Source organism: Cavia porcellus, unplaced genomic scaffold, assembly GCF_034190915.1.
Source record: "Cavia porcellus strain 051 isolate PalLab524CR breed Dunkin Hartley unplaced genomic scaffold, mCavPor4.1 scaffold_22, whole genome shotgun sequence".
Classification (NCBI taxonomy): domain Eukaryota; kingdom Metazoa; phylum Chordata; class Mammalia; order Rodentia; family Caviidae; genus Cavia; species Cavia porcellus.
In genome coordinates this window covers 56,118,540-56,145,757 of record NW_026947505.1, presented here as the reverse complement: position 1 = coordinate 56,145,757, position 27,218 = coordinate 56,118,540, and the positions used below count along the sequence as shown (strand labels likewise).

Here is a 27,218-nt window from a genome sequence, read left to right as displayed (position 1 = left end):
AATGTTCTCAGTGTTGGGGGCTGGGGACTTTTTCTTGTTGCTTCCTCTTCTCATATTTTTTGTTTCTTCCATACAGGCATATAGAGGAGACCCCAGTATCTTTCTTTGTTGGGTACCATTCTTCTGATGCACATTGGGTAGGTGATCCTGCCCCCTCCAGTGTGCTATTGTGATGCAAACAGGGTCATAAAATGCTGGCCCCTCCCCTCCAGGTCAGTCAACCTCCTGAGGCCTTCACTCTATTAGTGTGCTCTGCATTGTAGGGAATTGGTTTGGGACAACTTATCAGGTCTTAGCCAGGGGCATGACCCAGGCCAACCACATCCCACCAATCCCATCTGGGAAGAGGACAACTGACTGAAGTCTCTGCAGTACCTTGTTTTGCCAGTCCTGCCCAGTTCCAAAATGTTGTTCCCTTACCCATGGAAGGGTTTTGTTCCCAGCACTCACTGCAGGCCAATGTAGGTCCCTTGCCAACTCTGCTCTCCGGCAGTCTCACCTATCTCTGACTTCAGTGTATCTGCACTTCAGCACAACTGGGGTTCTGGCAAGTCGTAGTGGAAGGAACCTGGTCAGTCCATTGAGTCACAGCTGCGAAAGTTTGGGCATGCCAGCCAGTGCAGTTCTCTGGTGCATTGCTCCCCTTCGTCATCACATCTCCCAACCAAGGCCTTCAGGCTTGCCAGCCACCAGCTTCACTGTGTCCGTGCATCTCCAGGTTCTAACAGTGCACAGTGGGACTGGCTCTGGTGAACGTGCCACCAGCTACTGCCTTCCTCTGTTCAAGTTTTTCTTTTTTAAGATTCTTTCTGTGGGCTTCAATTTTCACTTTAGTTTCTTCCTGGGTAAAGGGGACCTATGTCTGTCCTGCTTTTCTTCTCCAGAATGCCATATTCCAGCATCTGGGCTGTTTCTCTCAGAGAGGCTTTCTACTCTGCTGTTTACTGTTCCGCCATCTTCTCAGACTCCTTATCTACCCTTTGACTTTTAATCTATGAGTACTCAGTAAAACTTTGATCAGATGTGTTTCTTGTATACAGCATATTGTGGGATAATGTTTCTTGAACCATTCTGTCAACCTATTTCTTTTAATTGAGGCAACTTACATTTATGAATATCACTGATATGTACTGGCTCAACTTTGCCATATTATGTTCTAGTTGTTTCCTTTCTGCTTTTCCATTATTTAATTGCTTTTCCTACCAGGTGGTTTTTTTCTGTTGCTGTAATGGGGATTGTGGTCACTTTTATCTCTATCTAGTATATCTTTCAATACTCTTTCTAGGGTTGGTTTGGTGGATATGAATTTCTTCAGTTGTTCTTTGTCATGGAAGTATCTTGTTTCATTAAATTTGAAAGAAAGTTTTACTGAGTACATCAGTCTGGGTTAAAAATTGTTTTGTTTCAGGGCTTGAAATACCTCACTCAAAGCTCCTCTTGATTTGAGGATTTGTGCTGAAGTCTGCTGTGATATGTGGATATGAATTTCTTCAGTTGTTCTTTGTCATGGAAGTATCTTGTTTCATTAAATTTGAAAGAAAGTTTTACTGAGTACATCAGTCTGGGTTAAAAATTGTTTTGTTTCAGGGCTTGAAATACCTCACTCAAAGCTCCTCTTGATTTGAGGATTTGTGCTGAAGTCTGCTGTGATATTAATGGGCTTTTCTTGATAGGTGAGTTTCGTCTTTTCTCTAGAAGGTTTTAGTATTCTGTTTTTATGCTGTATGTCTGAGATCTTAGTTATAATATGTCTGGGTGTAGATTTATGTTGATTGTGACTGTTTGGCTTTCTATATCCCTCACTTATCTGCATATCAGAATTTTTCCCCATGTTTGGGAAATTTTCTGCTATTACTTCTGTGAATATTTTGATTATGTCATTTGGATTGACTCCTACATGTTCACTGATACCTATTAATCTTACATTGTTGCTCCTGGCATCATCTTGAAGCTGTTGGATTGTCATTTCATGCTGCTTTGTTATTTTTTAAAGTTCTATCCTTTTATGATTGCTAATTGCAATCCTGTCCTCAAGGTCCAAAAACCTATCCCCAGCTTTAATTAAACAGTTGTGCCAGCTCTTAATAGAATTTTTTGTTTCTTGTATGTCTCTTTGAGTCTGTTTCATGAATTCTGCTTGTTTTCTATATTGTTCATTCAAGATTTCAATTAGTTTCCATGCTCCTGTACTTTTCTCTCTATGTCTTCTTCAGCTGTGCTCAGCAACACCTTTATTAAGGTTGTTGTTTCTATCTTTACATGGGAGAGTACTTCTAATTTGATTTCCTCTATAGCTTCACGGAGTTGTTTTTTTATTTTATTCACTATCTTTTCAGAGATTTCTGGTGTGTTACTCAATGTCTCCTGTATTTGCTCCTGTTTGACTAAATGTTTGACACTGCATTTTGCTTTTTTGTTTTGGCATTTTCCCCTTTCAAAGTTAATATTTGGTCCTTCAATCCCACTAGTGTCAACTATTGGTAGTGTGTTCGTGGGGTCCTAATGTAAGGTTGATATTTGTCCAATTGTGGGGTCCCACAATGAATAGGTGGTCCAGCCACCTGACTTCCCCCTGCAGGGCCTGTTGGGTGAGTCCTATATTCTTCCTGGGCTGACAAGCCAGTAGTATTGACGTAGGTCAACTTTTAGTTCCTGCTATTACTTTATCTTCAGGTTATTCCAGGTCACCAAATCTCCCTGTCTACAGTATTTGTGTTGGCTGAGGCCCTACTGTGTCCCTATTGTGTGCCTGTGTGTCTCATAAGCCCTTTTGATTTTCTCCAAGTTGGGGGAGTCTATTGGCACACACTTCACCTTGCCTAATGTTTTCTGTGTGCAGGAAGGAGTCACCCACACTCTTGCCAGACTCACCAATGTCTTACTGTTAGTTGGAAGGAGCTTTACTATTGGCCCTATTTACCCACTGTACACTTCTATTGTAGGGGCATACTCACCACACTGACTGGAGCCTACTGAGATCTTGTCTTTGGGTGAGGCAGTTACTGAATCTCCCTTCAAGCTAGTACAGTTAATCTGCTGTATTCCAAGGTTCTCTGAGAAAGGATGGGAACTGAAGATCAACAGCAGTATTAGATTCAGGAAGTAGGGAATATCCCCAAGGGGCCAACAGATGTCCTGGGTCTGGGCACCCACTGGGTGTGGGCCAAGGTCCCAGGGCAGCGTGACATTCCTCAGTGCTGATTGAAGTCACAAAGGAAGCAGGCAGCTATGCAGGCCAAGGTCCGAGGGGCATATGTGTTCCCCAGCACCAGCGGAAGTCACACAGGAAGCTCGAGGCAGTCCAAGTCAAGGCCCCAGGGCAGCATGGCATTCCTCATTGTGGGCTGGAGCCATGCCTATTTCTGGGTTTTGAGCGATGTTTCAAAGCTTCCTCAGCACACTGGGAAACACTGGCCCACTTTTGTCTCCCAGGGCAGACTGCTGGCAACTGCTTGCCACTTGGAGCTTACTGGAAGTGGGTGGATTGGGCCCACAGGGACTCTGTGTTTCTTTGGTGATTTGAGACACAGAACATGGTCTTACTGCCTGGGAGCAAAGTTCTAAGGCTTCCCCAGGCACTGGAATTAAACCCCTATGCAGTGAGGGCCCAGGACTGGATTCTGGGTGATTTCCGATGCAGGGCATGCTCTTTCTGCCTGGCAGCAAAGTTTCAAATTTTCCTGGTGTGCTGAAATTCAACCCACATACGCAGTCAGGGTCTGGGACTCTGAACAAATTTTTTATGGAAAATGAGATATTATAGTAGCCATTGTTCATTTTCTGTTACTTGGTTTAGAATGTCCTGTAATACTTTCACTCTCTTGAATGGTTTTATACTATTTTGTTATGTTTGATATTGTGTGTAAAGGTATGCTCAACTATTTCAAAGAAAAGAGACATTACAGTAGGTACTATTAATATCCAGTTGTTTTGTTGTGAAGTGCTGTGTTGCTTACATTGTTCTGTTCTGATTTGCTTTGTTCTGTTCTCATTTGTTTTATTCTCTTTAAAATAAAAAAAGAAGTAATAGCAGAAAATCATTCAAAGAAGTTAGTTTTTTGTTTGTTTTTGAGGGGTTTTTTTGAGGTCCTGTGTATTGAAATTAGAGCCTCTGCAACGAATTATATCCCCAACACCTTTGTATTTCATTGCTAGTGGGAGCACTTGAAAGTGAATACATATGAGGCACCGTACTCATCACAGCAATTAGTTTACTGGTGAAGTCATGTTCTATTAGGATGTACAGCCTTCCTGGAGGTGAGCACATGGTGTGACCTAGAAGGATATATTCTTGTCCTGGACTTTTCCCTTTGTTCTCTGCTTCTGGAGAGCCATCCATGGAGCAGCTTTCCCCCTCCATGCCCTTCACCATATCATCTGCCTTGGAACCAGGTAGTCATGGACTGAATCCCCCAAACCACGCACCAAACTAAACCTCCCCTTCTTTAAACTGTGTCAAGTATTTTGTACCAGTGTGAGGAAAATCACTAACACAAAACCATAATTCCTTTGCCGTATTAGTTTACATTTTTATGTTTTATACATATTTGAATTTTTAAGTCATACATGTCTTGCTAACACTGAAGCATTACAAGTTTTTTTTTCCTGGACTAAAACCTTCTAACATTGTATGTTGCTTGCATACTAAGCAAATCAATAAATATATATGAAAACTCTAACTGTTCAGAGTAAATGTGTCCATGATTGCAATTTTTCCTAACCTGGAGCTATCCTAACCTTTGGCTACCACAAAATAGGGTAAAATTTAGGTGTAGATAACAGGTTTAAATAGGAGGACAAAGTTAAAATGTCCCAAGCAGGCAAGATAAATTAATCAAGTCAAGCTTGAGAGCACATAATTTTTCATAAGGGAGACGTGGCTGCTAAATTTTGTAACAGATTGCTGTGAAGAAACATCAACTCAGTATTGCAGAAGCTTCAAAAGGACAAAAGAATAAAAAGAACCCAGTTTTACCTCTGAAATCTTCTCATTCTATTGTCTATTGAGTGAACAATAAGAACAGAGTAACTGACGCCTCATGCCGTCATTGGCCTAATTACAGAAGAAGCCACATACCCAAGGACACTGCTTGAGGATTCAATGACATATGCAGTGCTTTTTAAATTAACTTTTCCCCATTCAAGGTACTGAGCTAGGCAAAAACCTAAATAAAATTTAAGACTATCTCAAATAAAAGAATATAGGAAAAACTATGAAAACTCAGCCAGAAGATCACGAGGCCGACTAATAGTGTGTGAAGCCATAGAAGCCAAGAAACTACAGAATTCCAGGGATGCAAGAACTAAGCAGCGTTGTTAGAACTGGAGATTAGGAAGTTATAGGTGACAACAGGAAAGACATTCTGATAAATTCTGGAAGACAGCTGCAAGAACTCAGGGCAAAGGCAAAAAGGAGAGGAGGAATTAAAGGCAGCTATGAAGGACCACTCTTGAAATGCTTGAATAAGACTAAGGGTAGACTAGATAGTAGCTATAGAAGAAATAATGAGGAAAACACATGCATAAATAATGTACTTTTTTATTTATTAAAAAAATTAAAAGAAAGAAGGAGATTAAGATAAAAGAGGACATAACAATATAATAACACAGGTCAGAACAGAACAATTTAAGCAACATAGTGCTTCACCACAAGATAACCCAACATAAAAGTAGCTACCATAGTGTCTCTTTCCTTGAGATATTTGAGTGTAACTTTGTATACTATAGCATCAAACACAACATGACAGTGTAAAACCATTCAAGAGAATGAAAATATTACAGGGTATTTAGAACCAACTAACAGAAAATGAACAATGGTTTCTATATTATCTCCTTGTCTATAAAAATTTTTGTTTATACTATCACATATAATAAAATCCAGTAAGATACAACATGATAAACCTATGGAGACAGAAGAACAAAAGCTCCATGGGACTTCAAAGTAAGATGATATTATGTCAGCACTAGCTATTATGATGTCTTGTTTTCTTCAAAATAACTGTTCATACCATCACAGACAATAAAATCAAACAACCCAGAATAATGTACTTTGAAGGATGATGAAAACTTAAGCATGCATGCAGGCCAAGGAAAAGGTGCCACCAAAGGGCAGAAGATAGATATATAGTAGATGTTAGAGACTGAGGCGCTCTCAAGGAAGACTGAGCAAAGTTAGACAGGAGGACAAAGCACCTCAGGGCCCAGCTGGAAAGAACTGGCCTTGAGCAGGTCAAGGGAATGCTTATCTTAGGAGAGCAGAAGACACTGCATAGAAACTAAAGGCGGAAGTAAGCCTACATATGGCGAGAGGAGGTGATAGGAGCAAGAAAAGAGTCTCAATTTTTCTCGACATGAATTTTTCCTCCATAGAGGTGGACTAAATATGGATCCAAAGTCTCCTCTTTCCGTGCAAGCCAAAGTCCATGCTTCTAGATATGCATGCCCTTTCCCTAAGCCCAAACCTAGAGATCAGAACCATATATCTTAGCACTTCTCTGATAGGAGAACAAAGAAAAAATAAACTTTCATTTCTTCTGATTATAAAGTAGAAATAGTATAAAATACTAAGGATGGGTTCTCTTTTCTAATTGGCTACCAATTTTTGTGTAGGTCATTCCCCGACTCTATATGCTGAATGGGACAAAAGAAAGGATTACCTTCAGAAGAAAGATTTTGAAGCAGTCCAAAAAGAAAACAAATATTGTCCAGTTCTAACACTTTGAGTATTCTCTATATTGTTTCTACTAATTAAAATTAAACATTTTAGTAAGAGAGTCTTAATGGAATTTTATTTTGCTTTAACCCATCAAAAGACCAATTTTCCCCTAATAAGGGGAGACGTGTCATGTCCCAATTTAATTAATAAATATTTTCTGAGATAAAGATTTATAGGCTTGAAGAATAGTCGCCTAAATCCAAGTCTCTTGGCACATGCTTAGACAGATGACAGATAAGTAGATAAGTAGATAAATAAATAGAATCAACAAGGAACACAAGTAAAACCACATGTGACCTTCAATATTACTATGAGACTATGAGGATACCATCAAAAGTTATCACAAATAAGCATGATCTTAATAAAAGCTTGCACATCAGATATGGCAGCACATACTTAAAATTTCAGCATTTGGGAGGCTGAGGCAAGAGGATCACTGAGTTTGAGGCCTACCTGGGCTACAAAGTGAGTTCAAGGCCAGTCTGAACTGCACAGTAAAACTGTCTCAAAAAGACAAAAAGTAAAAATAAAATAAAAGCTTTCACACTCACTACATGTTTAATATTTGAAGAGGTAGCAGAGTGGGGGGGTAGGCGTATGCAAGAAAGTCTCAATGGAAAAAAGACAGAGAAAGAAAGGACTGAGAACAAGCACAGACATGAACTTCTTCCTAGAAAAAGCCCAATACTAAATACCAAAATATCAAAAACAGGCCTCTGTAGTTAAAAAACGGTAGGACATTTAGTTTATAGCACCAGCTAAAGGAAAGGAGCTTACAGGTAAGTAGACAGAAAGTGACAGCCTGTGAGATGTACTGCACCTGGAGAATACTCAGTGTGTAACGGCTAGAGCCTCTGGGAGACAGGGCATCTTATTTTTTGAAGGGAAATAAAGAAGCAAGACAATATTAAAAGTTTCATAGTGAAAATAGAGACAAAAAAACCACCAAATTATCTACCTGCAATGGCACAATAATATCATTGAAAGAGGACATACATTTCTGTTTTTCCAGAAAGAGCACTCTTGAATTTGGAACCATATCCAAAAAATGCCTAGAAACAGAATAAGTAAAATTACTGTGTAAATTCTATCATAAAAGAAAAAAACAGTCATTACAACTGATGAAATTTTTTCCTCAAAAAAACCATGAAATAGAAGAAAAGTGAAATATTGTCCAAATTGGCTTAAATAGAATTAATTCAGTATTTTGAAAGTTAAAAGAAATGAAAATAAAGTAAAACTAGATTTAGAAATTTGAAAACTCAGAATATTAAAAAATAGGAAAATGTGCATGGGAAGTAATTAAACATAAGAAAGAAATTTGGGTTTTAGCTGCCGCGCCTGGCCATCGGTCTGCAGAGGAGGAGCTGGGCAAATCTGGGGTGCCCTCACCTGCCTCTCTGCGTTTCTGGAGGACTCTGGATGTCTCCGCTCAGACTGTTGGAGTCCCCCCAGGCTTCCAGGTGCAGTGAAGGGGAGAGGTGGGTTTGAGGCTTCCACATCAGCCTCCCCATTCCGGTTACACTTGGAGAATTGCTGAGCTCCCGACGGGTGGGCCGGCCCACACTATCAGTCGAGCCCAGCCTGTTTTGCGGCCACGCCTAGCCATCAGTGTACAGAGGAGGAGCTGGGCAGATCTGGGGTGCCTGCATCAGCCTCTCCGTGTGTCTGGAGGACTGTGGATATCTCTGCAACCAGGGAGGGTCCACAGGTTCCTGAGGCACTGCGGCCTGTGGTGAATACCCTAACCCGGCTGCGATTGAAGAACTGTGGAGCTTCCAAGCGGCAGGTGGGCGCATAGTGTCCCTGAGGCCCAGCTTGTCTGGAACTGCAGAGTTCTGAGCAGGCAGAGGAGGGCCACTGGTTCTGTAGGCCCAATGGCTTGGGGTAGCACGGTGCCAGAGTCTCAGTAGCTCCAAACATAGAAGGGGATTTTCAACAGGTCCTGAGGAAGCTTTCAAATAACACTTGAAACACAGAAATATAGGAAAATGACAAAACGAAAGACCAAATTACAACCTCAAACCTCCAGCCCATCTCAAGAAACCCTAGGAGCAACGTATATAGAAGAAAATATATCCCATCCACCTCATATATCGGACACAATAGCTACTGAAATTGACAAGCAACTCCAGGAAGCTTTAAAGAAATTCAAACGCGAAATAATCTCCCAGATAAAAGAAGAAATGATAAAAGAAATGAAAGAGATTCTAAATATATCTAAAGAAAACACAGATAAAAAATTGGAGGAACTAAACAAAAGATAGAATCCCTAGACAAGCAATATAAGAAACAAACAGAACACATAATGCAGATGCACAGAGATATACAGGAAATAAAAAACTCCACTGAAAGTTGTAAAAACCACCTTAATGAAAGTGAAGATAGAATTTCAGACCTTGAAGACAGGATTGCAGCTAGTGAACAGGAAAGGAAAGATCTTTTGAAAATAACAAGGAATCAGGAAACAACAATTCAACAACTGCAAGACAATGCAAAGAAGAATAACATAAGAATGATAGGGATTAATGAAAGGGAGGGAGACAACATGAAGGATGTCAGGAGGATATTTAGAGAAGTAATAGCTGAAAATTTCCCAAGCATGAGATCAGAAACTGACATCAGGATCAGTGAAGCATATAGAACTCCAAACACTCATAACCAAAATAAAACTACACCCAGACATATAATAATCACCATCCCAGAAATCCAACACAAGAATAGATTATTAAAAGCTGTCAGAGAGAAAAGACAGATCACTTATAAAGGAAAACCTATCAGAATCACAGCAGACTTCTCAGCACAAACGATAAAGTCAAGAAGAGCATGGAGTGAAGTATTCCAGATCCTAAAGCAAAATGATTTCCAACCAAGACTGATATATCCTGCAAAACTATCATTCAAAATAGATGATGCAATACGATACTTCCATGACAAAGAACAGCTGAAGAACTTCATGAACACGAAACCAACCCTGCAAAAAATATTGAAAGACAGTTTAGATACACAAAGGAAAAAACCACTAAGCAAAGCAAATAATTAAACAGAAGAGAAAGATAAAGATGCAACAGCAGAGAGATAACATTCCTACAATTAACCAGCATTTAACAGTAATAACCATTAATGTAAATGGTCTCAATGCACCAATCAAAAGAAACAGACTAGCAGAATGGATCAAGAAACAAAATCCAACCATATGCTGTTTACAGGAAACCCATCTAACCCAGAAGGATACTCACAGACTGAAAGTCAAAGGATGGAAAACAATTCTTCATGCAGCAGGAATCCAAAAAAAGGCAGGAGTAGCCATTCTGTTTGCAGACAACGTGAACTTTAAACCACAATGACCATAAAGGACAAAGAAGGGCACTACATACTCGTAAGGGGAAAACTCCAAGAGGAAGAGATAACTATCTTAAATATATACGCACCAAACTCCAGAGCACCCAGTTATATAAAACAATTATTAACAGAAATGAAAACTCAAATTATCAGTAACACAATTGTAACAGGAGAACTTAATACACCACTGACACCAACGGACAGATCAACCAGACAGAAAATGAGCAAAGAAATAACAAAACTGAATCATACCTGTGAAAAAATGGGTTTGATAGACATATACAGAATGTTCCACCCAACAACATCAGAATACACATTCTTCTCAGCAGTACATGGATCATTTTCTAAAATAGACCATATATTAGCACACAGAACATATTTAAGCAAATGCAAAAGAGTTGAAATCATCCCTTGCATATTATCGGATCATAGCGCTCTGAAATTAGAAATTAATGATAAAAGATACTGCAAAAATTCCGCAAATACATGGAAACTGAATAACACACTCTTGAGTAATCAGTGGGTCACAGAAGAAATTAAAGAAGAAATTAAACAATACCTAAAAGAAAATGAAAATGCAGATATAACTTACCAGTATCTGTGGGATGCAATGAAAGCCATCCTGAGAGGAAAATTTATTGCACTGAGTTCCCACATGAGGAAAACAGAACGAATACAAATAAATAACTTGATGCTACACCTCAAACAGCTAGAAAAAGAAGAGCAAGTCAAGCCCAAAGCCAAAAGAAGAGAGGAAATTATAAAAATCAGAGCAGAAATCAATGCAATAGAGACTAAGAAAACAATCCAAAGAATCAACGAATCAAAGAGTTGGTTCTTTGAAAGAATAAATAAAATCAATAAGCCCCTAGCCAACCTTATTTAAAAAAGGGAAGAAAAAGCTCAAATTCATGCAATAAGAAATGAAAAAGGAGAAATCACTACAGACCCAATAGAAATACAGAGGATCATCAACACCTATTTCGAAAACCTCTACTCTCAAAAGTTTGATAACACAGAAGAAATGGACAGATTCTTAGAAGCATATGAAGTACCAAAGCTAGATCGAGGATATAAAACTGTTGAATAACCCAATCTCTGCTAATGAAATTGAAAATGTAATTAAGTCCTTACCCACCAAGAAGAGCCCAGGCCCAGATGGATTCACTGCAGAATTCTACAAGAAATATAAAGAAGACCTAATGCCGACACTCCTCAAACTATTCAATGAAATTGAAAGGGAAGCAATCCTTCCTAAGTCATTCCTGGAAGCAAATATTACTCTAGTACCAAAACCTGAGAAAGACCCAACTATAAAAGAGAACTATAGACCGATCTCCCTAATGAACACAGATGCAAAAATCCTCAATAAAATATTGGCAAATAGGATCCAGCAAATCATCAAGAAGATTATACACCATGACCAAGTGGGATTCATCCCAGGAATGCAAGGATGGTTCAACATATGCAAATCAATAAATGTAATCCACCATATCAATAAAGCCAAAAATAAGAATCACATGATCATTTCTATAGATGCAGAAAAAGCCTTCGATAAGGTCCAACACTTATTCATGATAAGAACTTTACAGAAAATTGGAATAAATGCTCTTTACCTCAATATAATAAAGGCCATTTATGACAAACCAACAGCCAGCATCATACTAAATGGCCAAAAATTGAAAGCCTTTACTTTAAAATAGGGCACAAGACAAGGATGTCCTTTATCACCACTCCTATTTAATATAGTACTGGAAGTACTAGCCAGAGCAATTAGGCAAGAAAGAGAAATAAAAGGGGTAAAGATAGGAAAAGAAGAAGTTAAATTATCATTGTTTGCAGATGACATGATACTCTACATAGAAGACCCCCTAAACTCCATTGAAATACTCTTAGATACAATAAATAAATTCAGTAATGTGGCTGGATACAAAATCAATACTCAGAAATCAATAGCATTTCTATACACGAACAACAAAATTACAGAGAGGGAAATAAGAGAAACTGGACTATTCACATTAGCAAGCAAAAAAATGAAATATTTAGGAATTACTCTTATGAAAGAAGTGAAAGACTTATACAGTGAAAATTATAATACACTGAAAAAGGAAATTGAAGATGATCTCAGAAAATGGAAAGACATCCCTTGCTCATGGATAGGAAGAACAAACATTGTGAAAATGGCCATTCTCCCAAAACTGTTATACAGATTCAATGCAATCCCAATAGAAATACCATCAACATACCTTATAGATCTAGAGAAATCACTCCTAAATTTCATCTGGAACCAGAAGAGACCTAGAATCGCAAAGGCAATTCTAAGCAGCAAAGACAAAGCAGGAGGCATCACAATCCCTGACTTGAAGTTATACTACAAAGCAACAGTAGTAAAATCAACATGGTATTGGAATCAAAACAGAGCCGAAGATCAGTGGAATAGATTAGAAGATACAACCACAACTACAAACACACTCAACACCTTATCTTTGATAAAGGAGCCAAGCAGGTTCACTGGAAAAACAACAGTCTCTTTAATAAATGGTGCTGGAAAAACTGGCTCTCCATTTGCCGAAAACTAAAGCTAGACCCATGTCTATCACCATGTACTAAATTAAAATCTAAATGGGTCAAAGATCTGAATATTAAAACAGAAACACTAAATCTATTGGAAGACAAATTAGGTAGAAACCTTGGAGACATAGGAGTAGGTAAAGAATTCATGAACAGGACTCAAACTGCATGGGAAATACTTCCCAGAATCAATAACTGGGACCACTTCTTATAAAAAGTTTCTGCATGTCAAAAGAAATCTCCAGCATAGTGAAAAGAAAACCCACAAACTGGGAAAAGATTTTAGTGAACTCTCTCTCAGACAAGGGCCTCTTGTCTAAAACATATAAAGAATTGAAGAACCTCAGACCTCCAAAATTCAAAGATCCAATCCAAAAATGGGCATCTGAGATGAATACGCAATTCTCAGATGAAGAAATGCAAATGGCAAATAAATACATGAAAAAATGCTCATCATCACTGGTCATTAGAGAAATGCAAATTAAAACCACACTGAGATACCATCTCACTCCTGAAAGAATGGCCAGGATCAAGAAAACCAACAACGAATGCTGGAGAGGCTGTGGGGAAAAAGGAATTCTCCTGCAATGCTGGTGGGAGTGTAGACTGGTACAGCCTTTGTGGAGATCTTTCTGGAGATTTCTCAAAAAGTTGGGACTGGAAATCCCATTTATTCCAGCTATTCCACTTCTAGGCATATTCCCAGAAGAACTGAAAGCATCATACCACAGTGATATATGTGCACCTATGTTTATAGCAGTACAATTTGTAATCGCCAGATCTTGGAAACAACCCAAGTGTCCATCAACTGAGGAATGGATAAAAAAGTTGTGGTATTTCTATACAATGGAGTATTATTCAGCTATAAAGAAGGATCACATTGAGATATTTATCAATAAATGGGCACAGCTTGACACCATACTCATAAGTGAAATAAATCAATCTCGCATGTGTGAATACCGAATAGTTTCCCTAATGTAAGTAATGATTCAAATATATAAAAATATGTGGTAATCATGATTCATTAGGTGGCCTTGAAGCCTTATAAAGTTTTCACTCATTAATTAGAAAGGCTTTATTCTGGGCTTCTTGATATGGAAATATTTGAAGCTAGAGTATATGAAGTTTTATCCAAATATTTCAAGGAAAAAGACAGACACTATGGTAACTACTATTAAGTCGGGTTATATGGTGGTGAAGTACTAGGTTGCTGAAACAGTCATGCTTTGACCTCTATTGTTATATGGTTATGTCCTGTTTTATCTCAATCTCCCCCTTCTTCTTTTAAAAAAAATTATTTAGTCATTTCTTATGTTTGTCTTAATTAAAGAAAAAATTTAAAAAATTAGGATATATAAATAGTAACTCTTTTTGATTTCCTATTAACTTCCTAGTTAACCTATTAACTTCCTATTAACTTGTTTTGAAGTCCTGTAACACTCCCACGATCTTGTTTTGACTGATTAGACTCTGTTCCATTCTATATGATAGTATCAAGTTTGAAGACATAGGCAACTACTTTGAAGGCAATAAGATTCACTAAGATTCTGGTTTGACTATTGTCTTCTTTGGAAGTCCTGTAATGTTTACAATGCCTAAGTTTTATTGGTCTTGTTCTCTACTGTTTTGTCCAACTTTATAATATCTAATGAGATAGACAATTCTTTTTAAGGAAACAAGAGACAACGTTGATAACCATTGTTGATAACCTTGTACTCTGTTCTACACCATGTGCTATGTCTATCCTTGGTTTTGACTGACAGCTTTGTTTTGCCATATTTGACTGTATTCTCTCCTCCCCCCCAAAAAAGTAATAAGCACTAAGGAGTAATAAAATCCAAAATGTGTAAATTTTGTTGTAAAAAAGAGAGGGGAAAAAAAAGAAAAAAAGAAAAAGCGCTGTAACGGATATAACAGCAAGTGTGTTTAGGGGTGTTAAATAGCTGACTATATCAATGTTTTTGGATCATTGAACACAGCTGTTTGCAGTCTCCCTGTTTGAATGTCCACCTTGTGTTCTTTGATACTGTGATTTGAGCAACTATTTTCAAGATGATAATATGTAATCTACTAACAGGTGATTTCTTACTGTTATTTTTTTTTTTGTAGTTCTGTATTACATGTACCCTTACACCGCTTTGTTTTGTTTTGTGTTTTTCTCTTTTTCCTCTTAAAATTAAAAAAAAAAAGAAAGAAATTTGCCAAAAAGCAAACCATCTCAAAAAAGAACAATAAATCACAGTGTGCCCATGAGAAAATAAATGCAAATAAAATTTTAGTTAAAGGTGTTTAAAGAGATAAATAAGTACGTAGAGAATGAATATACAATGTGAAAGAACAGCTGGGTGTTTGCAGTACACATTTTTAAGCCCAGGATACAGGAGGCTTAGCCAGGGGGAGCCATGAGTTAGAGGCCAGCATGGACTATACTAAGTTCAAAGCCACCCTGAACTACACAGTGAGATCCTGTCTCAAAATAGCCAGAAAATGAAAAGAGAAACTTTTTTAAATTTAAAAGAACAAAGGAGTAAAAGAAGTCAGAGAGAAGAATGTCTGAAATTGGAAACAGGCAAAGAAATTCCAACATACATGTAATTAGAACCCCTACAGAAGAAACACAAAACATTATGGACCAAAACTTTTAAATATAAATTTTCTGGAAATAAGAAGCATGTTTCACTTATTAAAATTTCCTATTAACAAAAAAATACTTAAGAAATGTGTTATGGGTTGAAAACTGGTGGTCAAATTAACAGCAGCAGAATTAAATCACCATGGTGCTGGGCATAGATGCTTCTCCTGAGGAAAGTTGCCAGCATAAACAGAGAGGTGAAGAAGGAAGCCATTACTGAGTTGTTGTGCTGAGACGTTGAGGCATTGTGGGTTCTCCTACGAGCTGCTGTTTGAGCCTGGAGAAGCTCGGGTCCTCACATGGAGCATTGCTTCCTGGCTCTGGAGGAGAAGACTTGTGCTGCTTTGTTTCCAGGATGAACTCGTCATGCTGGCTTCCTGGCATGTACTCAATTGTGCTTATTGTCAGAGGAGCTCAGGTTCTGTGTGTTGCTGAGGATGGCTGTGGTGCCTTTCAGGACAGCCCAGTCATTGTTGTGAGTGTGACTTCTCAGCTCTAGCACTGAACCCTCATTCCACCAGCACAGCTCCTTCACCCTGCTGGCATAGACTTTCTGGCTTCCACTGCTGACCTTTGGGCCTTCCCAGCACAGATCTGTAAAAGAGACTGGCGTGAGTCCTTCTTGTGAGCTCTGGACCTCAAGTAGGACTCATGGGAGGCATTGTCATGAGCTCTGGGTTTTCATCTGGACTTATGTGGGACACTGCTGTGGGATTTAGGTTCTTGACTAAATTTCTATGTCTGTGGTGTTGCGGATAGATTTCCTGCATTTTCTTGTGTTAATTCCTGGTGACCATTACAAAAATAATATTATAAACTCCATGTCCTGATTCTATTTGTTCTCTGCACACCCCTAATTACAACGACATGCATACAAAAAGATCAAATTATTTATAAGAATAAGAAAGTCATTCTGTATTAGGCATATCAAGAGCAATATATAAAACAATAAAATGGGGCAGCATTCTCAAAACCTTTTTTTAAAGAATAATAAAAGTTTTCTATCTCCCTAACTGTCCTTTTAAAGCTATAAAAAACAATTCTGAATGTGCCAAACTCAGAAGATGCTATGCATATATAACCTTGAGAAATGTAATAGAGGGTGATCTTTATCAAACTGGTAGATAATTGGGAAAACTTCAGTAAGGGAACTGTGATAAACATTTAGTGTACTTACTTTTAGAGCTAAAACCAAATTAAATAATGGGGACAATTGTGGAGGAAATAGTATATGAGCATTGTATGTTCTTATAAAGTATATGAAAGCAGTTAAATAATATGAGAAAGAAGAGTAAAAGTGGGAAAAATAACTTATAGGTAACATTTGGGAGTGAACAGATATGATTTGAAGTTGACAGACTATATGGTAATTAAGTTAAAAAGGAAATAAAAGACTTAAAAGCATAGCCAGTAGAAAAATACAAATTTTCCTAAATATCAGAAGGAATATTTTTATAGCAAAAATATATATCACAGGAGAAAAGAATAGAATAAATATAATATACCATATATATTAATGCAATATGAAATGTAACAAGGATACCAAACACACTAGTTCTTGTGGTCAAGGGTTATGAGGAGAACAATTAGAATCAGGACACAGAATTTATAATTTAATTTTATGATGATCATTCAGAGTTAAACAAAAGAAAGTTCAGGAAATCTGTCCACAACACTAAAGACAGACTATTCATCCAAGGGCCTGGATCCCACAGCAATGTCCTGCATGAGCCCAGGTAAAGACCTAGGCCCATGACAATGCCTCCTACAAATTCAGCTGGAGGTCTAGAGCCCACGAAGAGGACTCACACTAGTCTGTTTTATGGATCCGTGCTGGGAAAGCTCAAAGATCAGTGGTAGAAACTAGACAGTCTAGGCCAGCAGGGTGGAGGAGCTTCGCTGGTAGGTTGAAGGTTCTACACTGGAGCTGAGAAGTTACAGTCAGAATAAAGAGCAGGACTTCCCTGAAACATACCACAGCCATCCTCAGCAACACAGAAATCCTGAGCTCCTCTGACAATAACAACAGTAGAGTACATGTCAAAAAGCTAGCATGACAAGCTTTTCCTCGAGATTAAACAGCATACATCTTCCCCTCCAGAGACAGGAAGTGTAGCTCGCTAGAAGGACCAGAGCTCCTCCAAAGTGAACCACAGCCACTCTCACCAACCAGGGCCCCAGTTCCTCTGATGATTAGCCATGATGTCCTCCTCCGGGAGAATCAAGAGCTCAAAACAACATTTAGGAGAATCCACAACACCCAGCTCTTCTTTTCCATGTCTCTATTTATGCTGGCAACTTTCCTCAGGTGGGCTGTCTACAATGAGCACCACACTGATTTAATTCAGCTGTTGTTAAATTGACCACCAGTTTTTAATCCATAACAATCTACCCCTGGTCAACTTAAAATCCACACACATTTCCTTAAACTATAGTCTTTAGTGGCAGATTTGTGAAAGTTAACATATCTTGGTCTATTCAAATTTTCATTAATATAATTACATATATACAATTCTTTTTACACTTATTCCTGCACCAAAAACAAAATATTCAAAAGGTGACCAAGATTCAGCATTAAAACACAATACTTTGATTAGTCTGTTGTTTACAAACATATAAAAACAACATTAAAATCAAATTAAAAGACTGCCATCACAGTCCTCACTTCCCATTAAGTTTTTTTTTTTTTTTTTTTTTTTGGTCTTTTTTCCCTTTTATTGGTACTGGGGATCAAACTCACGACTGCCTGCTTGCAAGGCAGGCGCTTGTGCCGCTGAACTAAATCTCCAGCCCCCAACTTCCCATAAACTTTTAACACGGCATGGCAAGACTAAAATACAAGGATCTCCTGCAATTCAAATATACTCTTCATTTTTCCATTGTCTTCTTCTAAACAACTATGTTCTTCTTTACTTCATCTTCATAATCCACTGTTCCGCTAGAGCCTTCTTTCTGGCCAAATGTTTTAAATTACTCTACTGGCTCTTTGCTCTAAATTTCCAACATGGATTTGGTCAAAAGCTCTCAGAAGTAACCGTGCTACCATCCCAACAGTAGACTGCACTGAAATTTTTCTGCTGCCTAGGTAATATCTCTAAATACAAACAAAATGCAGAATGACTTTCAGCCAAAGCACAATATACTACCTGGATTCTAGTAGCTGATGTAATCCTCAATAGAAGCCTCCCAAGCTTCATCTCAACTGGCAGCGTTTCCATCAGACTCTGATTTTCCAGACTCCACTCAGACAATATAGTTTACAGCATGCAGAGGCTGTCTTTTGGCCAGTCTCTCAAAAGTTTTCCAAATTAATTTCCAAGGCTCTGAAGCCACATGGCCAGGCAGCATAACAGCAACGACCCCACTCTGCTGGAAACAATTTCTGTCACATTGCTGAGACAAAATACTTGATGCCCAGTGTGAAAGAAGGAAAGGTTTATTTCTTACAATTTTGGAGGTTTCAATCCATACTTAGCTGGGTCCAAGCAACAGGGTGGCATGGTGGGCCGTCATTTGTAGCCAGCTACAACCAGCAAAGCATGAACTGGCAAGAGAGAGACAAACCTTCTTCCCACTGATACCTCAAATCCTGGCTCCAGCCCTGGGTGGGTGAAACACTCACACCACCAATCCAGGTGCTAGACAACGAACCAATCACAAACACTAGATTTGGTTGCATCCATAATTCCATGAGGCTTGGGGGCCACTTACATAAGCCATGACACTAATTCTATCAATAAATAAGAGGTTACCTTGCCTGTTTAAAATTAAATTCCAATTGGTTCATAAAGCAAAACCTAGCTATATAAAACAAACACATCTACCACAGTAATCTTAGAAGTTAAATATAAACGTATGGACAGAGAGGAACAAGTTGTCTTAGTTTCTTGTCACTGACACACAAACTTTTTTTTTAAAAAGAGGTTTTATTTTTGGCTCCCAGTTTGTAAAGGCTTCAGTCCATAGCCAGCTGGCTCCAAGGCAGAGTGACATGGCAGAAGAGAAACAACTCATGGCTTGGCAGGCAGGAAACAGAGCTAAAATCATTGAGGAGGGAGGAAGACTGATCCTACCAGGCAACACCCAGTGGCTTATCTTCTCCAACCAGGCTTCCCCTCCCAACATCACAGTTAGCTGTACACGTATCTGTGAATTTGATGAGTATCACTGATGAGTATCATGCATCCATGATCCAGTTACTTCCCAAAAGCCCCACTTTTGACCCCAAGAGGCTTTAGGAAGACATCTGGATATAAACCATAAATCAAATAGAAACAATAAGAAACTAGGGGATTTCAACCTTTATATAAAGTAGAATTCAGGCCAAAAAGCACTAAACAAGAAAATAAAAGATAACATACAATGTTAAAACAAGAATTTACCTTGAAAACACAACATCATGAATATCTATTCACTAAATAATATTTTTAAATTCTGCTATAGTTTGGATATAGTGGAATTTGCTATAGTTTGGATATAGTGGAATCCTCTAGGATTCATGTGCAGGAAGAGTGGTTCCCAAAGTGGCTGTGTTGGAAGTTAGTATGGACCTTTTTAGATAAGGCCTGGGTCGGGGGAATCCTTTGGTTACTAAGGGAACTGCCCTCAGGAAAAACTAGACTATTTCTTGTGGAAACACTATTAGTTCTCTTGAAAGGGTTGTTACAAAAACCTGAGCCTAGACTCATCCTTTGAACATTTCTTTGTAACAACTCTTTAGGAGTCCAGTTGGGTGATTTGATCTCTCCCTTCTGCAAGAGAGTACTCCAGCTATCAGTTACGCAACCTTCACCAGAGCAAAGCTAGCATAGACATCATGCCTTTGAACCTCCAAAGCTGTGAGCTAAATAATCCTCTTTTCTTAGTAACAAAAAATAGACTAATGCTACCATATATACCAAAAAACCTTATTTATAATGCAAGGAAAAAGATAGAAATTCATAAATAAGGAAACTGAATACTTTATATGCCACTTTCAATAAGAAACCAATCAAGTTAAAAAAAAACAAAATTAAGGGTATAGAACTCTAAACATTGTCAATAGGATATATCTTATAAATAAGTATAACATTGTTACAGTAATAAGAGATGTCTTTCAGGATATATATGAAATATTTGCCAAAGTAATAATGTTTGAGGAAAAAGATATATTTAATTGACAAAACATCATATAATTGCATGAAGTAGAAATATTTGTAAATGACACACATCAATCACAATGTACTAAAACTAAAAGTGAAAAAACTATCATATAAAAGTCCTTACGCCTTTTATTTTGCTAGACAACCTTAATAAGGTGAAAGGAAATATAAACAAAAATACACAACTTCTGAATAATATTAATACTATTACTATTATTACTAATATACTATTATTATTACTAATATTACTTATACTACATATCAGAGTCCATTGGATATATTTAAAAGGAGAAAAAGGAAATTCATAAGCTTAAACATCTATATTAATTAAAATACAAGAACAGATCTAAGTAAGTAAAATTCTCAGTTCAAACACATTCAAAAAGAACAACAAAGTAAATCAGAAATAAACAATGATCAGTGTCTTAGTTACTTTTCTCATTGCAAAATGGCCAACACTCAAGTTTAAAGGGGAAAAGGTTTATTTAGCTCACAGTTTGTAGAGGTTTCAGTCCATAATTGGTTGGCTCCAACTCAAGATGCCACATGGCAGAGGCAACAGTTCATGGAGGTGAAAGACAGCAAAAGCAACAAAGAGGTAAAGGAGGAGGAGGACAGAGAAGCCTTTTTCTGTCCCTGATAGTGTATGCAGGCTACCACCCTAGGGCAGGTGCAGCACTCATACCCTTAATCCCAGCACTGGACCATGAGCAAATCACACACTCTAGAAGTCTGCTACTTCTGAAGAGACTATGACTGCATGAGGCTTTGGGAAGATGTCTAGACACAAACTATAACATGAAGATAAAGGAAGAAATGAATTGCTAGAGAATTGGAAATAGATCAAAATTTAAAAATTGTGACTCTTTGATAAAAATTACTAACTTACTAATGAGATCTCTTCAGGCTAGAGCTCAATTCTAAATATAAATGTCATTTATGTTTAACATACACCTCAAACACAGAGCCTACAGGTAATTTTATACAATATTTTTATTCTTCCCTTATAGAAACTATTTGGAATTTCCTACTCGTGATGTTTTGGTAGTGCTCAAAAAGTTTTGGATTTTTCAGCACTTCAGATTTAGAGACACTCAATCTATATCTAATTACATTAAAATATTTTTAAAAAACATTTCTTGACATAAAACACTACAACCAGCTTTCTGAAGAAGAGGACGTAGTGGGTGCTACGGACTTTGGTAGCATCTGCTCTTGCTCCTGACTCCTCACTGTTCTCTTGCCAAGGAACAGGTCGGTCAGGAAGCCACACTGCTGCCATGAGTTTAAAGATACTGGAAAACACCCAGGGAGCTCGAGTTGGCGATTCACCAGCCACAGTGTGAAGGTGCTGTCTACATGTGTACTGACTTGATCAGGGGTGCAAAGGGGAAGAATCCCAGAGTGCAGGGACCCATTCACGTGCTACTAAGACTTTGAGAATCACTATAAGAAAAACACCTTGTGGTGAAGGGTCTAAGACATGGGATCATTTCCAGATGAGAATCCACAAAGGGCTCATCCATTTACACAGTCCTTCTGAGATTGTTAAGCAGTGCTGAGCCAGGAGTAGCTGCTGAAGTCACCATTGCAGAGGCCTAAGGCGAATGATTAATACATTGAAATCGTTAAAAAAAACTACAACCAAAATCAGATGACAAATCAGGAGAATATTACATAACACACATATATAACACAGAACATATATGCAGATAAAAGATTATTATCCTGATATAGGAAAAATTTTAAATTAATAAAAATCATACAAAAAAGTACTCATAAATAATCCACCAAAAAAAGGAGAGCTAAAACAACTCAAGCAGTATGAAAAATTGTTCAGTTTCACTCAATATAGTTAAAATTACACTGAGATATCATTGTTCACCCATTAAAGTGGCAAAAATTCAAAAGCTTAACAGTATACTGGGTTTTTCTCCTGTCTTTTTTTATTAGTATATGTTTACAAAACATGCATTCATAGTGGAGAATAGTCTATTTCCCTATTTGCTGTCATCTTTTATTTTGCTCCTAAATTAATTATAATTTGGGTTTATCCACATAAGTGAAACCATGTGATACTTAACCTTCTATATTTGATTTATTTCACTTAGCATTGTGGTCACAAGATGCATCCATTTTCCCACAGATAATGCAAAATGTTCCTTCTTTATAGCTGAGAAGTACTCCATTATATGTACTATATACGTATCTATATGTGTGTATATATAAATGTATGTATAACTAGATATGCATACATGTATGTAGATATATATGTGTGTATATATATGTATATATATTCATCTTTCAATGGGCATGTAGATTGCTTCCAAGATTTAGCTGTTATCAGTTGTGCTACTACATATACAAATACGCATTAGGATGAAATAATGTCTTTCTCTTTCAGAAAGATATCCAAAAGAGGTATCTCTGGATCAAATGGAATCTCTGTTTGTTTTCTGAAGAATCTCCATCATTATTTCCATAGTGGTTGCCCTAATTTAGATTCCCACAAAGGTAGGATTCCCTTTTCCCCACAACCTCATCAGCATTTTGTTGTGTGTTTTGTTGTTTTTGTTGTTGATGATGTTGTTTTGTTTCGTCTGTGATAGTCATTCTTTCCGAAGTAAGATGGAATCTCAGTGTTATTTGATTTTCACTTCTCTAATAACCAAAGTTGACAAGCACTTTGGATGTACTCATTGGTCATTTGTACTTTTGCCCATTTTTTAATTAGGTCTTTTATTTGAGAGTGCATAAATTTTTTGAGTTCTTTATATTTTCTAGACACTAGTCTTTTATCTGAGAAGTACCTGGCCAACTTTTTTCCTATTGTGTAGGATATCTGATAACTCTGTTGGCTTTCTTTGCTGTCCAAAGAGCTCCATGTATTGATTTCTGTTACTCTTTCTGACATTGGAGTTTTGTTCAGAAAGTCCTTGCCCAAGCCAATGTCTTCAACAGTTTTGCCATTTTTTCCAGTAGATGCATGTTTCTGTTTTGTATAAATCTTTGAGCCATTTTCATTTGATTTTAGTGAAAGGTGAGAGATATGGATCTATATTCATTCTTCTATATGTGGAAAACCAGTTTTCCCAGAGCTATTTGTTAAAAAGTGATCTTTTTACAGCATGTTTTCAGTCCCTTTATTGAAGATTAGATGGTGCCTGCACTTGTTTCTGCATCTTTAATTCTGTTCCATTGATCATTTTGACAAAATAACTTTTGTGTAACACCAATGAGGATACAAAATAATATAACTCTATGAAGAAAATTTTGATATCTTAACAAAATGCATGTATATACCCTTCAAACCAACAAGAATTTTATGCAAAAGTTACATTTCCAACTGAGAAATATCAAAAAATATCTAAAAGCTACAACATAAGAGACTGAATGACTAAATTGTGCCTCAAGCACATCATGCAATATGAGGCAATAGTAAAAAAAAAAAATGGAGGAAAATCTCCATGAATTGATATGAAGTGATTCTCATATTAGTGCAAAAATGCGTAATAGGAACTTCCAGCAAAATGGTAGAGTAGTGAGCAGCAGAGAAAGAACCTCTCCAAGTTTTGGTGTCCAGACCCTGGAATACAGCAACATGAGGAAAAGCAGGAGAGAAGTAGGTCCCATGGACACGGGAAGGATCTCAACTGAGACTTTAAGCCCATGAAGAGAGATAATTCAAGATTCCAGCAACAATAAGAAAAACAGGGCAGAAGCCCTGCTGGATGGGGAGAAGCATCAAGGAAGCCACACATCCTCCCTGCGTGCTGGTGGAGGCCCTGTGGTCAGCTGGGGAGGAGCGTCAGGGAAGCCGCCTCCACCTCTTCACCCCCAACACCTGTAAACAACCAGAGGGACCCAGGCTGAGATAGTGATAACCGAAGTAAGGAAGCAATTTGACATTTATGTTGTTTGACTTTGCAAGCCTGGGGCCAGTAGTCTGAGCAACTATTTAAAGGCTAACCATATGCAATATAGTAATGATTGTGGATTTCCTACTGTCCTATCACTGTTTTGTTTCGTTTCGTGTTTCTGTTCTGTTTTACTCTCTTTAAAATAAATAAATAAAATGTATAAAATGCACTATATAGTATAATTCTTAATTGCCTCCTACTGACCAAATCCGAGGCAATCTGAGCACAAAAACAAGTACAATTAAGCATTACAATCTATTGTCTAAAATGAGAATTCATGCACAGATGCTAATACTAAATGATCAACAGAGATAACTTTTTTAAATGTATTTTTAACTAGAATGTTAATTACTTTGATTGCTAATAACAATGGACTTTATATCTATTTTTCTAGGAAATGCCTGCCTATATTCTTAGCCCTTATCTGGACTAGCATTTAAATATTAATCATAAGGTTATATTGTTCTTTGCCCTTATTTTGATTAGAGTTTAAATATATTTGTAAGATTATCATTTCTCTCTCACATGTATATGTGTATGTAAACATAAATCTTTATTAAATTTGAGATTATTTTCCTAATATTTCAGTTTTTATTTGAGGAACTTCTTCTAATAGATGTACATCAAGAAAAATAATAATAATAAATATAATAAAATAATAGGAGATAATAAAATAATAGATGTACATCAAGAAAAATAACTCCTTGGATATTATACTCTTTCAAACCTATTCCTCAATTTATCATCAAAAAATAACCCAAAAAAAAAAAAACCCTCAAAAATCACAAGAAGAACCACTAATGCTAAAATGAAAGAAAAGAATCAGAAAAGAAGGAGGCACACTGTGAGGGTTAATGAGAGGAGAGCCGAATTCCCTCTGTTGTGCCTTAAACCATTCAACTGCAGCAGTGAAGGACACCAAAGAGAAAAATGCGATCCTTTTCCGCAGAGAAATTAATTACTTTCCCAGATCAGAAACCTTTCGAATGAAAAATTTCCTGTTGCCCAGGAGCACCTTCCTAATTAATGATCTTTAGTTTCCCAGGTAAGCTCACGCTGCAGAACTCCCTTCTCAGCTCTTGTTGAAAGAAGAAGTGTTTAAGGTGTGACCCGAAGGCGACAGAAAGGGAGCGTTTATGCGGAGGAAATGAACTGGCAGTGCAGTCCGTGGCCGCACTCTTCTGTGTGTACCCATTACATGGGCGCTGCAAGGCTCTCCGGCCCTTGGCTCAGTGACAGAAGGATGTGCTGACGCGAGGCTCCAGCGCACCTCTGAAAACCCACTGCGCAGTTAACTTCTCTGCATTACTGAGAACAATTGTAGAGATCAATAGAAAACAGCCTGCTCTGAAGACATTTCCTACAGCATAATTTGAAAAAGTAGAATACAGGAAGCAGTGAGCCAGAAAAAATCAGGTCTTACTACTAATTAGAAAATTTTCTGAGCTTTCTCTCCCAAGAAAATCAGTTCATCGGTTAAAGGACTAATTTGAAACATGGTCGGTTTACAAATTTTCATTTGGATTGAAAAAAATTACAGCCAGATATTTGAACCAACAGTCCAAATAAAACTGGGAGACTGATTAATTACTTACTGTTAATAAAATTGTAATGGAAAATTGATTATTCACTAGTAGTTAAAAGCTGTTTTCTACATGTAGAATGAAGACAGTCTATGAAGCAGAAAAAAATACAGCACCCACTAGAGTATCTCCTTTAATCAGAGAAGGGAAAAAGAGACTTAATGCTGTGTCCCAGAAACATAATTTCCTCTTAAACTTTTATTTTATTACATTTCCTTGCAACAACTTAATAAACGCTTAAATTGTGTTTAGCTCTTAATCCCAACCACCGAAGAAGCAATCTTTTTCTTTTGTAGGTTGATCCTATTTGACCCAGTGTGGGAATGACACAGAGCCCGAATTCGTGTATCTACATGTATAGGGTCTTATTTTAAGTCAATAGTTCAGGAGCCATTTTTGCCTTTCCTATCAAAAGAAAACCCTGCTTCACCTCTACCCACATCCACCGATCTCATTCAATTTTTGTATGTGTGGTTCGGCAGTTCACACTGATGTGATATCCAGGAGTGTCAGTGCCTTGAGACTGTTTCTGTCAAAACCAATTCTTTTAAATAAAAATAAGAAAATAAACTGTCCTTAAGCAGATCAGCAGCACCAAGTTTTCTCCTCTTTAAAAGAAATAAACCTTACAGAAACAGACTGCCAGTGTTTGCAGACTTGTATCTTTCTTCAAAGAAATTGCTCAGCCTCCTCCATGACTGGTTTGACCATTTATACCAACACTTCAATAGACCCTCCATCCTTGGAGTGGTCTCAAAATGTCGTCCTATTGACTCTATCTCCTTTCCTTTTATTTTTCCTATGCCCAAGCCATGATCTATACAAAATTCCTTCATATTATCTTAAATATTTCTATAATTGCAAAATTAAAATTCAGATCCATTGTTCAGTGGTCCTTCTCTTCCCTCAACTCCATTGATTCTCTCCTTTGTGTATAAAATTAGGTGTTATATGTTTTACTCTTTGCTAAATTTTTAATAGTTGTTATAAGAAAATACGTAAAGATAAAAAGAGGACACATGAATCAATAGAAACTGTAAACATAAATCAGGGCCAACTAAATATTAGCAAAAGTACAATGTTGCATATTCTAAGGACATATAAAATTTTTTCTGCTAAATGTTGGGCTGACTGAATACTAATATACTTTTTATTACATAATTAACTATATTGCAAAACATAGGAAAATAGAGATAAGCCAAGAAAATAAAAAATCTTCTTGATCCAATTGCCTAAAATGAGTAATATTAACATTTGATGAAAGTGCTTTCAAATTTTTCCCATTCTTGCAATTTCTTTTTTATGCTATTGGGA

The 27,218-nt window shown here is 37.4% G+C and overlaps 1 pseudogene; it reads left to right on the top strand.

The window, feature by feature from the left end:
- LOC100731184 (coiled-coil domain-containing protein 112-like) overlaps positions 1-27,218 on the top strand; it is a 101,758-nt pseudogene that overhangs the window by 50,893 nt on the left and 23,647 nt on the right.